This window comes from Bos javanicus, chromosome 9 (assembly GCF_032452875.1).
Source record: "Bos javanicus breed banteng chromosome 9, ARS-OSU_banteng_1.0, whole genome shotgun sequence".
In the NCBI taxonomy this organism is placed as follows: Eukaryota; Metazoa; Chordata; class Mammalia; order Artiodactyla; family Bovidae; genus Bos; species Bos javanicus.
Window position 1 is genome coordinate 91,650,894 of NC_083876.1, and position 15,095 is coordinate 91,665,988.

Below are 15,095 nucleotides of genomic sequence, written 5' to 3' on the forward strand. Positions count from 1 at the left end.
CCATTGTGTGTGTGTCTAATGTCATTTCTGTAACCAGCGGGGCCCAGGCTGAGGCGGAGAGTTTACTTGGCAAAGAAGACTCTCTTCCCTTAGGTTCTGGGAAAGGGAGAAAAGAGAACAAAAAACTGCAACTTCCAAAACACACAGAAAAGTTCCAAAAGCTAGAAAGGTGTTTTAAGAAAACTCTTTCTGACATAGAACAGGGGAAGGATGACTTGTTTGTTGGAGCTGTCGACTCAATGTTGCTACCAGAAAGTCCAACGGAAGATTCTGGCAACAAATTTCAATTCTGTGAACACTGCTAGACACCGTTTAGGTGCCAGAAAACATACAAAATCACTGGGGGTAAAAAGATGAATTGGGTTGATCCCTTCAAGAAAATTAGGTTTGAGTAATTTAAGTATGAAAAGTCTGCAAAAGAATATGACAGAAGAGTTTTCTTTTTCCTAGGGAGTGGGGTTATAGCTAATATTATTTTTAACTTTCTAGTAAATACTTGGATGCTATAACTGAAGCATCTTGGTGGGGATGATATGAGTGGACAGTGAGAACACTGGGGCTTGCCTCTTTTTTTAAAACCAGGCTGTTCTGTTCTTTGCGGGGATTCAGTTTGAATACTTCTTTGCGAGTAGGTAGATTTGCTTTAATTGGGCCTTTGGTATTTCTAAAGGCAAGTGATCTTGCTTCTCATCGAAGATGATAACTTCCTGATGGTCTCCCAGGCCCCTGGCTCTCTCCCCTCAGCTTTCGTTGCTGATTGCACTCTATCTCACGAGAGTCCTGTCTCTGCCCAGTCTTTGCCAGCGGAATCTCAGCCAGGCCCTGGGTTAGACCTTCTTTCTCTCGGCCAGTTAGTTCTCTGTCTTCGTCTCCAGGTCCAAACGGTTCTGAACACTAGTCTCATATATTCTCCACATGCTCTTCCTCCAATTTCTTCTCCACCCCCCGCCCCACCCTCCACCCTCCAGCTACACTGGTGCTTAAAACCTTCAGAAGGTTCTCATTGTTCTAAGGATAAAATCCAAAATTCTTAACATGCCTACGAGAGCATGCGTGACTGGCTCTTCTTTGGCCTCCTCTCTGGTTGTTCTTTCTTTGGCCACCTCATACATTGGAAAAGACTCATGCTGGGAGGGATTGGGGGCAGGAGGAGAAGGGGATGACAGAGGATGAGATAGATGGCTGGATGGCATCACTGACTCGATGGACGTGAGTCTGAGTGAACTCTTGGAGTTGGTGATGGACAGGGAGGCCTGGTGTGCTGCGATTCATGGGGTCGCGAAGAGTCAGACACGACTGAGCGACTGAACTGAACTGGTTGTTCTGTCCGTTCTCCCTTCCTTTCCGCCGGGCTCAGCTCTGTCCCACGTCAGAGCTTCAAATTAACCGCTCCCTTCACCTGGATTGATGGAGCCAACTCAGTCGTCCCTTAGAGCTGGATTAACTCATTATTCTATGCTCTGCATCTTAGCAGAGACACAAAAAGCAGTGTTTGTAGAATGATTTATTTACTATGCATCTCCCTCACATTGTAACGATGACATTGATTATATACCCACGACCTGCTACAGGGCCAACTGCTAAGTAAATTCTCCATAAATGGATTAAAAGTCTCCATAAATGGATTAATAACTGAGAAGGTTTTAGTCCTGTAGGGTAAAATTTCTCTCCCTAACGATGTGAATGCTCACCTTTACTACAGACAGAACTTCATCTCTGCAGATTGATTATTTTTTTACTGAATGGAGTGGGACTAAGATTGAGACCTCTCTCACTAGGCCCTGATAGCATTGCAGCCTGGATTCTGCTGGGGGTCCTGTTGGGGGGTTTGGGCCCAGGAGAGAGATGCTCTGGATGGTTTCACATCTTTGGGATCATTAGTTGGTTTCAGTTCTTTTATTTTCCCCTTCTGCAATTCCCTTTCTGTTGCCCCAAAATGTCTGTTCAATTTTGTTGACCCTCTCAATGTGGTCACAGCTGTGGTGTGAGAAGCTGGGTGAGGAAGCTAGCCTCCCCCTTGTAAAGCCATAGGAGAAAATGCTGAGCCAACTTGCAGCGGAGGGAGTGGGAGTCAGGAACAAAACGTCAGGCCGAGGGGAGAAAGGGCAGTAGGGTGGGATTCGGAGAGAGAACAGTGGCCACCGGGAACGTGCGGGCATGTGTGGGGAGGGGAAACCAGACAAGGCCTGGACTCTGCTGAGGTTACATAGTGTGCCCGTCACTGTCAGCTCCAAATTCACCCTTTTCGCCTTCTTTGCAAAAAGGGGTCTGGGCCTTTTGCGTAGCTTTCTCTGCCAGCTGGCTTGTGGTTTAGGATTATCAGTGCAGGGTGTCGGGGAGGCCTTGTGAGAGGGCACAACTCTGCCTGTTGGTTGCTGTGACCTCTCTTGACTGGTTCCTGCAGTACCAGGGTTCTGCAGCGCCAGGTGGCATCCAGTGACCACCGGCTCCTTCTGACACCTCTTTTGGGTAGTTTTTGCAGGGAAGTGCTTTTCCATAAGACACTTCCTTTTGAACAGCTTCCCCACACCCAAGGGGGTCGATATTCAGTAAGTTTTAGGGGGTGGATTTCCAGCAAGTTCCACTGGCATGAGACCACAGTGATTTCCCTACACTCGGTGAGCCAGAGCCACCTTCTCCCCAGCAGGGTCTGGGCTCAGGTTGGGATAGAGGAAGGCTCTATCACAGTCCCATGGGTTGCGGCTGCCTAAGAAAATATTTATATCTGCTGTCCCTATTCTGAGTTCTCTTTACTTCTAACTAATCAACCCTTCATTGCTCCAAATCCTGTCATATAGTTAATAATTTGCTTTTCCTATTTATTAGCCTGCACAGGACCTTTAGTTGTGGCATGCGAATGCTTCATTTGGCATGTGGGATCTAGTTGCCTGACGGGGGATCGAACCTGGGCCCCCTGCATTGAGAACACAGAGTCTTAGCCACTGGACCACCATGGAAGTCCCATTAATCCTTTATATTAAACTTCTACTGCTTAATTACTGTGTGGTTTCTCTTTCCTGATTAGACCCAGACTGGAACACATAGGTTGGGGCTCAAATTCTGATTATCCTGGGAAGGTGTCTCTTGAAGGGGGGTTGTGGGGAGGAGTTGGAGACATTTGGGTTACATGTACTTTCCCAAGTCTGCAGTAATCAGAAAAAAAATTTTTTTTGGAAAAAGTGTGAAAAAACATGACACAAGAAGCCAGGGTGACAAGCATGTAAAGATCCCAGGGTGGTAGGCCTGTGCTAAGATGATGCTTGAGTTGGGAACTGGAGAGTGAGTGGGGTGGGAGATGTTTCCCCCGGGCAGAGTCAGGTGAGCCCCAGTGGAGACAGGACCAGGGAGGGTCTATGCAGGGAAGAGGGGTCCATGTGAGCAGAGCCTGTGGCAGTTGAAAATGGACAGCCAGGTGTGTCTGAGAGCAGGCAATCCTTGGGACCTCATTTAAAAGTTGCAGCTGTGTGTGGGAAGGTTGCTTCCACCTGTCTTTTAGCCTGGCGCCAGCTGGCAGAAGCTTCCTTGAAGATCTCAGACCCTCTCCAGCTTTCTGGAGTTTAACTGAGGAAGGCCCCTGGCTGATGTGCCCTGAAATTCATGTCTGGGTTTGTGCACAAGGCCACACTTCTTGTCTGCCTGCTCCCAGCTAACCACTGGTGGAGACACGGGTATTATGGCAGGTGGGTGCCAAGGAGAACTGGGCCCCCTGGGATGGGTCACTTTGGAGTAGGACTCGCCCACAATTTTCCGGAGGCTGCCAGGAGGTCAGGACGGTTGCTGCTGTCTCCTTAACTGGGGTCAGACTTGCAGGACGCCTGCCTCTCCGGGATCCCTTCACATTTCATCCCACCGCCATCTCCCCTAAGCAAATCCTTCAGTATCTACCCCTGCCTTGGTGCCTGCTTTTTGAAGGACCCACACTAGTACACGGACTAAATCTTCCCCCTTCCTTCTCTCTCCGGGAGAGCCTTTGTAAAGGGAGAGACACCGATCATGGCAACAAAGCCTTCATTCCTGGTTCTCCCGAGCGTCCTACCCCTTTCTCCATCACCCCGGCCCTCTGGATTCCTCAGGTTTCTCTAATAAACTCTACAGCTTTCACCTGGAAGGTCCGAATTCTCCTGAACCCCCGCCCCCGCGGCCCCCCCCCCCCCCCCCCGCCCCGTCTCCTCCCTCTCGCTCTTTTGGGAAGGTTAGGAGACTAGCAGTCTCTCCTGTCTGCACGGGGCTTCGGATACCGCCTGCTCCTGCCCTCAGTGGTACCCAAGTTAGCACTTTCCCTCTCTTGGCTCTATGGGGAAGGAACTGGATCTTAACGCTTCGCATCCTCCGAGCAGGCAGAGCACGGAGTTCACAGGAAGGCGCTTACTCGAAGCTCGCGGAGTTCTCGCTGTTGATTAGTTGGGGACGTCCTAGAAAGAAAGGGCAGTAGGCGATCGCGAGGTACGGGGGCGGGAGCGGGTGAGGGAGGGTCGGGGGGCTGGTTTGGTGGGCGCAGCTGCGGATGCGCGCCGGCCTGGGGCTGAGGTGGGGGCTTTTGCTGGGGAGATGGTGGGGGGTGGGCTGGGCTGGGCTGGGCGGCGGGGGCGGGGAGGAGGCGGGCCCAGCGGCCCCGGAGGAAGGTGCGGCTCCTCTCGCCACCAAAGGCGCTGCGCGCGGGGCGAGGGGTAGTCGCGGCTGCCGGAGGCTGAGCGCCCGCGCGTGGACGAAGTGACCCCGGCAACTTCTCCAACTCGGCCGGCGCCGCCCCGCGCGCACACGGGACCCCGGGGGAACGGCCGTGTCGCCGATCGGGGGCCCGGGCGGCTGTCGGGCTCTCCACCCAGGTAAGGGGGGCGATGGGGAGGGGTGGGGTGGGGGCGAGTCCAGACCACCGCCGCCCGGGGCTCGGGGCGGGCGGCCCACCGCCTCGGCTTTGTTCCCCGCGCCCTCCTCCGCCTGCCCCGGGCAGGGAGCCCAGGGTGGCGGCTGCGGTCGCCTAGCCGGCGGTGCCCGGAGCACCGGGAGCGGCGCCCTGGCGCGCCCGGGACCCCGCGCAGGCTGGCGGCGCGGAGGAAACGCTTTCCCGACCCCCGCGGTAGGGCGTCGGGGCCTCGGGGGTGAGGCGGCCCAGCGCCCGGAAGGTCCTGGGAGAGCGGCCCCCCGCGCCCACGGCTCGGATCTCCGAACTCAGGGTCCCCCGAGCCCCGGGGCCGCCGGGCGGAAGGGCTGGAGTCCCGCCGCCGCGCCCCCGCCCGGCTCCGCTCCGAGGGGCCCAGGTGCCAAGTTTCTGGGAAAACCGACACGTCGTGTCGCAAACGGATCATATTTACCAAAAACAGTTTGGAAAGAAAAGAGGCCATTCTTCCAACAATTGACGGCCGGGCCGCCGCCGCCGCAAAGGTGAGGGGGGTACGATTGCACCGGGGTCGTTTCTCTTTAAGACACAGTGAAACTTAATATGTTGAGCTTCCCTGTGCTTAACTTTTTAAAATAGCAAAGTGGGGTAACTTTACTTAACTAGGGGGAGGGGAGTCGGCTTGGTCCTGAAGATCATTCCCTTCGCGTTGCTTCTGCGGAGGCCCCGGAGAGGCTGCCTGGTGACAGTTGTAATCTACGCAGCCTTGGGTCGCGATAAGACCTTTATTCACCACGTGGCCAAGGTCTTGGGGTTCTCTTCTCATGCTCATTCAATCCGTTCTACCTCCCCTTCCTCAAAGGCCGCTGAAAAATTATTTTAACCGACAGCACCTGGTTATCTCCAATCCCTCTCAGATAGATTTAAGCTGGAGGGTGGCTAATAAGTCCTTAAGTCTTCCTAGTCTTACAGGTGCAGACCATATGCTATACATATTTCAGCCCTAGGCTCTCAATAAAATTTCAATTTCTGGTCTTATCATTTGAGCATAACCAATAGATCTTGTGTACATACACACTTACAAAACATTGGTGTTCTTTGAGGTTTTTTTATGTTCTAAAAATGTGGTATTAAGATTGGTGCAGTTCTAAAAGCAAACTTCTTTTCCATTGACCTTTACCTGTTCAGTTTATAGGATGAAACTTCTTACTTTGGAATCAGAGTCCCTAATTATCTTGTGATTGGTAAATGTTAAAAACAGGGCAAGGTATAATTGAAGAGTTTATTATGTATAGTGGCAAAAGGAGCCCCTAATGGTGTCAGAATCAATTTCAGCACCTTAATTTGCCTATGTATAAGATGCTTCATCATCTCACTCTCACACACACACACACACACACACACACGTCTCTCCCTCCCTCACACACACACAGACACACACACACACACACCTCTCTCCCTCCCTCTCCCCTTATACCCACACACAGACTCATCAGACGCTTTCCAAGTTGTCGTTTCCAGACCACTGTCTGGAATGAATGAGCATTCTGTTTATACTGCGCTCACTCCATTCATCCATCTGTTGATTACCCACACGTCCGTCATGTGTCAGTCACATCCCTTCTCGGGCAGGCTGTCCTCCCTCCTCCTTGCTGGGCAGTTAAGCTCTTTCTTCTCTAGTAGTCAGTATCTCTATTAGAACAGCTTGTTTTTTGTGACACCTCTGGCCACGCACATGTGCATGCATGTTAGCTGCTCAGTTGTGTCTGACTCTTTGCAACCTCATTAACTGTAGCCTCTCAGGCTCCTCTGTCCATGGAATTCTCCAGGCAAGAATACTGGAGTGGGTTGCCATTTCCTATTCTAGGGGTCTTCCTGACCCAGGGATCGAACCCAGGTCTCTTGCACTGCAGGCAGATTCTTTACTGTCTGAACCAACAGGGAAGTGACCTTGTAAAATTGTGTGAGTCGTTCACTGTATGAGGTCATCCTGTCCAATGGGCAAGTGGAGGCTGAAATCCAATTTGCACACCACTTCCCAAGCCTCTGGTGCCTGCCTCTCCACTGGAAGAAGTCACTTTCTTTATCTGAACGTCCAGGGTGGGCTAGCTGTGGCCCTACTTCACCCTCTCTCCACTGCTAAACTCAGCACCCACCATGGAGACTGACTGGCCAGGAGCTCAGTTAAGTCTCCTTAAATGAGAGAAAAGAAAGCATCTCTACAGACATCTAGGAAGCGGGAGTTTGGGGGCAGATTTCTCATATAAGTCAGGATATAGGAATGGGCTTTAGTTTGCTCTGATGTCTGGCTCTTCAAGTGATTCTTAGAAGTCGTCTTGATTACAGGGGAGAATCTGGGGGAATGAATTCACACGTGGGCATCAAAGATGTGTGCCAGCACGTGGTGGGCCTCCTCAACTGACTCCCTTTCAAGGCAATAAGTATCCATCTAATCATGATGTGCTGAGAGAGAGTACAGGACTCTTAAAAGTAAGGCTATAAAGAGCTCGGCTCACATGAACATGTGTTAGTACATTGGATGAAGTGCCATATTGTACATAAGCACTGCAGTCATCTTAAAGTGACATATCACAGAGTTGAAAGAAGGAAGAAACAAGGCTTTGAATCAGATTTATTTAAATTCTCCGAATGAGATCAGCATTTAGGGTTGCAATTTGCATGCGAAAAAATGGAGTTTGTATGTGGGACAGTTTGCAAACTCAGTTGGCTGTAAGATTCTTAAAAATGCTCCAAATTTGTGTGGTGTTAAAAACTTCTAACCATTTGTGGGCAATCTGGAGATATTTTTCAAGCTAAAGTCAATATGTGGATCATCTCACCAAGATTTATAAAATTGTGTAAAATCATATCCCATTACATATCAAAAGAACTTGAGAATCATATAGAATCCTGGAATCTCTAGAATTCATTGCATAGAACTTTAAAGACAATACGGACCAGTTTCCCCGTTTTATAGGTAAGGAAAGTTAGGACTAGGAGCCTGTCCCAGGTCATAGAGCTCAGCTAGGGGCACAGCCAAGACAGGCGCTCAGGTTTTCTGGCTCTCAGTTCATTGCTTTATTGATTCAAGTGCTCTTTGTATTCGAGCTTCTATATCTTCCAGTATTGGCTTCAGTTGGGAGATCTTAAAGGCATAGACTAATTATTATAGCTCAGGGAAACGGAGGATTCCCATCACCAAACACAATGCCTTGTTGAAGTTAGGCAGGTGATACATGTTTGCTGGATGATGAATGGACGAGCTAGTTGAAAGCTTGCTTATTTAAAGTAATTATTTGATATAGCACAGACTGAAGTCCTTTGGAATCCATTATAGTGGAATTTGGCCCACGTGTTTGTGTTTCTTAAATTCAATAACAGTGTTGGATAAACTTGATGGAGGAGATGGGTAGGAATTGCTTTCTATAAAAGAAGCCAGAACTCCTGACCCAAGAGGCATCAGTAGAAAAAGTAAGGGTTTGGAATCAGAAGGTCTGTCCACCAACTAGCCTTCTTTGTGATAACCTTGAACATCACCAACCTCAGTTTCTTTCTGGAACCTCCTGAGTCTCAGAGTTGGTAGCAGGGGCAAGTGAGCTCACACATATGAACCCACTTTGCAAACTTCGGAACACTGAGGAGTAAGAAGAGTTAGAATCGATGGCAGGAGGTGCTTCCTAGGCACTGTGCTGAGCGCTCTGTCCATCACCCAGTTTATTCCTCCAGTAGAACAGCAAGGCTCTTGTGTAGTGAGGAAGAAACCGAAGCCTAAACAGCTACCCTACTACTCTCCCCATGAGATAAGTATTTGGTGAGCCCTGAAATGCTTCCCAGGTGGCGCTAGTGGTAAAGAACCAGCCTGTCCATGTGGGAGATGTAAGAGGTGTGAGTTCAAAATTCCTGAGTTGGGAAGATCCCCTGGAGGAGGGCATGGCAACCCCGCCCAGTATTCTTGCCCAGAGCCCCATGGAAAGAGGAGCCTGGTGGGCTACAGTCAGTGGGGTTGCAGAGAGTCAGAAACGACTGAGAGACTTAGCACTGATGCACATAGTAATGGTTCCTTTGGGTTTAGGATTCCCTGGTGGCTCAGACAGACAAGAATCTGCCTGCAATGCAGAAGACCTGGGTTCAGTCCCTGGGTCAGGAAGATCCCCTGGAGAAGGGAATGGCGACCCACCCCAGTATTCTTGCCTGGAAAATTCCCTGGACAGAGGAGCCTGGCAGGCTAGAGTTTGTGGGGGTCACAAAGAGCTGAACATGACTAAGCAACTAACACAAGCACAAAATGTATTGAGTATTTTTAGTCTCTGAAGGTCAGTAAGAGAACTGCACATCGGAAAGAAAGGCAAGTGATGGAAAAGCAAGTGTGGCGAGTGGATTTAAGAAAACCAGACTGGCAGAAAAATGATCAGTCATAACTGGGCATATGGTCACAGGCAGTGTAAGGTAGTGGAAACACGCAAGGGGACAGAGTCCTGAGATTTGAAGGGGGTGGGATGGACTTGGCAGGTAAGAGTGCAGGGGGCAGTGCACTCAGCTAAGGACCATCACAGACCTCGCATCACAGCCTCAGCAATGCAGGAGGAGAAGGTTGGGGGCCTGCAGGGGACCCCTCACCCAGGTTCACACAGGAAGTCACATCGCTGAGGTTTGAGCCTGGCTGGCTGGCTGTGTGTTCCTCCTTCTTGCCCTCCCTCTCTCAACTGTTCACGTGCCTGTAATTGTAAAGGAATCGAGGATTTTTAATCAAAACAGTGTAGAATCTGAAAGCTTTTATGAGTTCAGAGTTTTAAGAAAGAACAAAAAGTGCCCTATCTGAAGCCCTCTCAGCAGACTGAGGCCAGTAGACACAGGCTGGTGCCCGAGAAGGTTCCTTGCCAGGACCGTCTAATGTATTTCCTATCTTGGACTTGGTCTGGTCTGGGATCCAGCCCGCTCCTCTCTGGGCGTCCTGTCCAGCTGGAAATGGGTCTGCTTTGTTTCCAGTTAGGAGGTTTGCAGATTGAGGAACAGAATCTGGGCTGCAGCTTTCATTGTGTTGCCAGTGGTGTTGGGTTACAAGGTTTCTTTTAAATCTACCGGTTACATTTCTGAGCTTGTCTCTTGGACATGGTTCTTCAAGAGTTCCCACTACTAAGTGACTTTTTGCATTGGGAATAGGGTGAGAAACTAGAATTTTGGATTTTGGCATCCATAGTTTTGGAAATGGCATAGTAAATAAGCTTGGAAAGCTTCTCAAACTGGTAAAAGTTAAGGATTTCCAAAATCCTTTAAAGAGTCTTCATGGTGATAAATTTTTGTGCAACATTTTGTTGTTTTTTAAATTCAAAATAGCTTTTTGTCTTGTGAAAAGTGTTCTCTGTGTTAGGATTTTCATCTGTAGATTGTAGATCTTCTTGTAAGGAAGGTAACAGTAGTGCTTTCTTCATAGAAGATTATTTGGAGAACTGAGAAATTGATGAAGTAATTAACATAGGGTGCTTAGAACCCTGCCTGCCAGGATGCGAGTTCAGGAAGCGTTAGTTCTTCCTTCCCTGTGGATGGGATCAGCTTTATCAAATGATGTAAAACGAGGATGATGAGCATGGAGCTGTGAGTTGGGCTGCAAAGTGGAGTTCACAGTCCACTCGTTTTCCATGAGTTTACCTCTCTCTGTCCTTCCCTCTGATGCTTCTTCCCTGTTGGGCCAATGATTCCTCATCATTCACTGAGACTCAGGAAAGCCTTTTCTCGGAGCACGATGCACTCTGTCTTGTGCTTCCAGGCACTTTGTCTGTATGTGGTCTGTATCAGCTGAGGCGTTCATTGTGGGATATTTAGTTGTGGGTGACTTCTCCATCACATGGGGAGGGCCTACTTTCTTTTCGTACCTCTTCCAGAGCCAACATGGTGCCTTTAAAGGCCGTTCTTAAATGGTGGTTGATAGAATGCATGAAGTGTCCATTAAAATTGTTCTCATATTTCTTCATGTTTGAGATTATACCATGATTGTGAAGTTGAGTGATCCTTTGCCAAATATTTGACTCTTTAAGTGGACTTTATCAATAATAAAGTGCTAAAAAATAGTAGTTTTCTCCATCTTAAGTGTGCAATAGTAACAACATCATTATACTGTGTATTAATCTAGACTCTTGTCTGGAATACACTTTTTACTCATTTTGCAACTTGGCTAGATATTGGAGGGCCTTAGATTCTTCAAGGAGAAAATAAAATTTTTCTCCAGTGATTGCCAGTGTCTTCTATCAGCGGAGGTGTCAAATTCCTCTCATGGACTTTCCTCTTCAGGAGGAAGTGCTAGGAGATGGTTGATAGAATAATAGTCATATTTACCCTCACCACTATGGCTAGCCATGAGACTGATTTAAAATGGATTTTACTATGCTCTCAGAGAGTGTTTATACATATAAACAGAAACCAAGGAGGACCATATCTGGAATGTGCTGAAATGAATTAACTTATCAAGTGTGTTGGTGGCATCTGAACTTGTGGGATCAGTACCTACCATATGAAGGCATGAAACCTTGATGAATGTTAGCCAAACCAGAACCGAGATATTTACTCATTAAACGGTTCCTTTTTGAACTTTCCCTCTGGAAGATCCTAATCATTCTATGGAACTATAGTCATCGGTTGTAATTCTCCCTTCATGACTGTCTGTCGAACTTGTTGGGAAGTGCACTGCATGTCATGTGGGGAAATTACTTCATTGTACATGAGATGTAGAAGATGAGAAATACCACAGAATGGATGCATTCATTATGTGTACTTCCAACCCCTGAGAGCAGCTCACTTAAAAAAAAAAAAAAACTGTCTTCTGTATCAGAATTCTGTTGTTATAACTAGAGAGCACTGGTCTCCTCCAGGCCCCAGGCTCACCTCACATGTCATCCTTCTGAGGCTCTCCCTGGCCTTTTCCTAACACCTCATCTTTTCTTGAAATGTTACCACTCCGTCCTCACCATTTTTGGAATTCATCTTCCGAATGGCTGTGTTGCCAAACAGCGGTTGTATGTGTATCTGCATCCTTAATCCCTTCTCAGTTGGAGTCCTTATTAATAAAGTAAAAGTGATCAATCCATAAGGTTTACTTTTTGAAGTGTTCTGGAACATACATGACTTTTATCAGTGCCTTCACTTTTCTCCATTCTGATAAGCAACAAGGATTAACTGTTTGAAAGATACTTGTATGTGTTTGTTTGAATGATTATTGTATTGTCCAGTCAGAGATGATAATCATGCTATATTGAAAAAAAACTGGGGTTCTGGGTTTTGGATAGATTTAAGAGCTCTGCATTTTGGGTAGTTTTGCCAAAAATAGCTGTGTGATCTTGAACAAAACAGGACATTCTCTCTGGGTTTCTGTTTCCTAATTTGCAACTTTGGTGGCCAGGGAGGTCACATTGGACTAAATGACTTTTTGAGATCCTTTCAGCTACAAAACTCAATGATTCTGTGCCGAGATAGGATATAAGAAAGCAGAAGAAAAATGTATAAAAATTTTAAAATAGTCCTTATATTATGCTATTATGCTCACTAGCATTTGGGCCTTTCTAGATGACAGGTAACCATCACCCTGCACTAGTAAGGAAGGCAAGATCTGTGAACCTGTTCGTCTTGGTATATCCAGAATGTGTAATTAGACATTGCTGACCCACTCCAGTACTCTTGCCTGGAAAACCCCATGGACAGAGGAGCCTGGTGGGCTGCAGTCCATGGGGTCACTAAGAGTCAGACACGACTGAGCAACTTCACTTTCACTTTCCTGCATTGGAGAAGGAAATGGCAACCCACTCCAGTGTTCTTGCCTGGAGAATCCCGGGGACAGGGGAGCCTGGTGGGCTGCCTTCTATGGGGTCGCACAGTTGGACATGACTGAAGTGACTTAGCAGGAGCAGCAGCAGCCATGTAGAACAGATGTAGCACAAAGTCCCCAGGTAGAATATAAGTAGGAGGTATATACACTGGGTCAAGGTTAAGCTATATGAGAATGTTGATAAATGATGGCACTGCTGAGTCTTAGTAGGACAGACTGTGAAGAGAAGCCAGAAGAGACTTTAGAGAGAATGGTCAAGTCTTGTTACCGTCTCTTCCAGATGGAGAAAGACAGACAGGAGTTCTCAAGCTTGAGTTTGTATAAATACCCCTTTGGCAGTGCACGTTCCTGAAAGTCACTCTGAGATGATGTTTCTGGAAATTGAAGGTGCAGTTATTGAAGCACATTGAGCTGTGGCTGGTGGCTCTTTGATTGTACCTCGACAAACTCTGCCCTTCAGGGGAGATTTGTACTCTTAGGACAGTTGACTTGGAAAGGGAGCATGGAGAGCTGAACCCATGCTTTCCCTACATCTTTCTGCTGCAGGATTCTCATATGACATGACTTGTATAAGGCTGTGCGTACCTAACCATGTTGGTTAGTTTTTGCTAAGGTTGGGCAAGAGATTTGGAGATTATCCACAGAGAAATGCAGTACAGTTTTACTTATCTCAGATTGGATCTACGATGTGTGGTTTGCCGGGCGTTATGGTGGCTCAGTGGTAAAGGACCTGCCTGCCAGTGCAGGAGTTGCAGGTTCGATCCCTGGGTCAGGAAGATGGATCCCCTGGAGGAAGAAATGGCAACCTACTCCAGTATTCTTGCCTGAAAAATCCCAGGTAAAGGAGGAGCCTGGTGTCCATAGGGTTGCAAAAGAGTTGGACATGATGTGACTAAATGAAGGAAACAAATTTTTAGAAAGGAACTCAAGGGCTCTAAAGAAAAAAATTTGTTAATATATTAACTATAAGCATATTAATAGTAAGTGTGTTAATGATAAGATATTAATAATGAAAGGTAGGGAAAATTTCAGTCTACATAGACCCATCTAAATATTTTGTAATAACTATGAACAAGGAAGCATTTTTGCCTTTTCAGTAAGCCATTTTCTAAGAAATACTAATAGGCAGTGTTTTGCTTAGTTCCATTTCAGTTTTCTATGTAATTGGAATTTTTAGATGACCTGTCTTTAGAAATTTCAAGATGTCACTAAATCCAACTGTAATAAGTTCTACCTTGGCTGTTAGTCTAAATATGTGAGGAAATTGAGTCCAGAAGGATGTCAATGTTACTGGAGTTTTGGTGTATGTTGAGAGGAGAATGTCATTGCAATATGGCATTTTCTGAAAAGCTATCTGTCACAGAAGCTAAATTTTGATGGCTTGATAAATCTCGTTAGTTAGAAAATTCACTAAAACTTGAATGATATATACAGAGCTGGCAGCCAGCACTTGGAATTTTCAGCAAATCAGTTAATGAGTAAATCTGAAAATAGATGGGCACATTCATATTTTATTGTCAACATTAAATAACAACCCATACAATCTTCCTGTTATCTAAAGAAAAACCTTTAAACATTTATGTGCAAAGTTGCTACAGTCATGTCTGACTTTTTGCGACCCCTTGGACTGTAGCCCACCAGGCTCCCCTGTCCATGGGATTCTTCAGGCAAGAATACTGGAGTGGGTTGCCATTTCCTTCTCCATTAAACACATTTATAGAGTGCATTAAAATTTCTTGAATAATTTCAAAATATAAAAGTACATTTATATTTGTGTGGAATAGAAGAGATGACAAACTTTAAAAGAATATGTAAATAGTAGCGATACAGTCATGAGGATTATACTTACATATGCATATTCAGAATGTCGGTCCCATATCACAAATTGTGCTGTATTCCTTTAATAGTTGTTATGTATCAGTAAGCATTCTAGAACAGAATAACCTTTAGAAATCTAATTCAACCCATGTTTCAGAAGAGAAATTTGGTGTTTTGGGAAAGTTAAATGACCTGCTTTAATTCCCCATCATAAGAAATGAATGGCAAGCAGAACAAGGTCTACCTCCCAGATTCTTTAGACCTTTTTCTCTGTCCTTAAAAATTAGAAGGACCTACTAGGAAGACTGCATCAAAAAGCCAGGAAATGTTTTAGATTTTCCATGAGAAAGGAAACTAAACCTCTGAATTTTTGGAATTAGCAAAGGCAATAACAACTTCTTGGCTTGTGTATTTTGTTGCAGTTGTTCAGCTGCTAATTCGTATCCCACTCTTCGAGACCTTATGGGCTGCAGCACGCCAGGCTTCCCTGTCCTGCACTACTTCCCACAGTTTGCTCAAATTCTTGTCCATTGAGGCAGTGATGCTATCTAACCATCTCATCGTCTGTTGCCCTCTTCTCCTTTTGCCTTCAGTCTTTGCCTGCATCAAGGTCATGTTCAAAGAGCT

The 15,095-nt window shown here is 46.7% G+C and overlaps 1 protein-coding gene across 2 annotated transcripts in view; it reads left to right on the plus strand.

The window, feature by feature from the left end:
* The first annotated feature begins 4,572 nt into the window (after positions 1 to 4,572).
* TIAM2 (TIAM Rac1 associated GEF 2) overlaps positions 4,573 to 15,095 on the plus strand; it is a 239,432-nt gene continuing 228,909 nt past the window's right edge. The window contains exon 1 of one of the 2 annotated variants that reach the window (XM_061428385.1): positions 4,573 to 4,826. The gene's annotated coding sequence lies outside the window, so the exon portion shown is untranslated. The remainder of the gene's footprint in view (positions 4,827 to 15,095) is intronic. The other variant, XM_061428388.1, reaches the window with a different exon arrangement.